Consider the following 1,756-nt stretch of genomic DNA (forward strand, 5'->3'; position numbering starts at 1 on the left):
TTTTTTTTTTTTTTTTTTTTTTTTTGAAAAAGTAATTTTAAATATGACGTAATAAAATCAGTCTCAATTATATTTAGGACTGTAAAATTAAATATTAAAATAACTTTAAAGTATTAAAAATATCATTTTAACTACTTTCAAATCAGTTTTTGGTAGTCTCTTCCGCCCGTGTTTCATTCTTTCTTGAATGACCATACTGCTGATGGGTCCAATTGGGCTCCCGCTTGGGTTTCCTTTTCCAATTGCCGGCCCATTTAAAGCCCAATACAATGTTTTTTTTTTGTTTTTTTTTTATTGAGAATAAATATTCAAATTCATTGTATATTCGTAAATATTTAGCGACGACCCTACTTTTGAAGGTCGAGATGTATTAGTTACTTATAAATTTATGATGGTAGTGATGAGGCGACAACGATTCTTTGCTGGTAGATAGTAGTGGTGGTCAATGAAGATGGTTGCTGGCTAAATTCGATGGCAAAGGGAGGTAGTTGTTGGTTGAGATGGTTTCTAGAAAAAACGATCGCTCGTGGTTGCCAACAATGGACGATAGTGACCACGAGGAAGTAAAAAAAGTGCGAGGTATTTTGGTAATTTTTTTATGTATGGTGAAATTTTTGAAATGAAATTTGAATTCCAAAAACCAAATTCTTGATTTTACCTACGAGATTAATTATGTGTGAGATTTATATATGAAATTTGATTTTCTGGCTATGTAATATGTGCCTTTATCAATTCAACCAAGCTTAGCTTAAGTTAACCATACAAATAATATTGAATAATTATTAAATTATTTACTTAAGTGGCGCGAATTCCCAACTTCGATGTTTTTATGAATTAGAACGGGGAAACGAAGAAGGCCACGGAACTTGGCGGCAGGGATCGGTGAGTTGGGGAGAAAGAAGGATAGTGCAAACGATAAATTTCTCGACGGAATAATGAGATTTGAAGCCATTCGATCGACAGCAGCAGTACGCGAGGCGGTGGTATGAGATGATATAGCATCAGTGATGAGCGTTGGAGGAAAAGTGAATATGAAGACGACGTTGATACAGGACCAGGAGGAGGAAAACGCGGTGAATTTGAGAAGAGAGTTGAATATAGAGAAGCGATGGAAGAATCGGTTAAGGAGTCCAATCTCTTGAAGATGGAGAATTTTCTGGAAAAGAAGGAAAAGAATGGAGTTGTGAACTCGAAAGCTGTTGGAGCATATAGTAAAGATCAAGAAGTACAAAACTGAAAAGCGACCTTCGAGGCTGGATGAACCTCGAGGAGCTCTGCAGGTACGTTTCTTCATGAGATGATTTTTTCACTATCAAGTATGCTTATAGGTTTCTAGCTTCTGCTTTTAACTGGAATTTTTTAGCATTTCTAGTTATTTTTAAATCCTACAGTTTCCTTTGATGATGTGATCTGATATCCTGCGATAACACACTATAAGGTGTTCGAGAAAAAGAAAAAAAACAAGGATAAACATTAAGAAACTTGGTCTGATTTTATATGTTCTGAAGTTTTAATGACTTGCTTGAAACTGTTCTTTCATGCTGAACAGAATTGAGTCTCCTATGTTCGTGAGGAAACGAATAGGAGTGAAATGGAAAATAACAAAGTTACACGATAACCTTGAAGTTCAATTCTAACGTACATTGTGATTATCCTTTTCTTCTAAAATTCTAAAATCTTAGGTCAACAACGCCAATTCCCCAAACAGTCCTCAATAAATACAGAATTGAAACGTGAGCTCCGGGGGGGGGGGGGG

This window comes from Cucurbita moschata, unplaced genomic scaffold (genome assembly GCF_002738365.1).
Source record: "Cucurbita moschata cultivar Rifu unplaced genomic scaffold, Cmos_1.0 Cmo_Scf00017, whole genome shotgun sequence".
Classification (NCBI taxonomy): domain Eukaryota; kingdom Viridiplantae; phylum Streptophyta; class Magnoliopsida; order Cucurbitales; family Cucurbitaceae; genus Cucurbita; species Cucurbita moschata.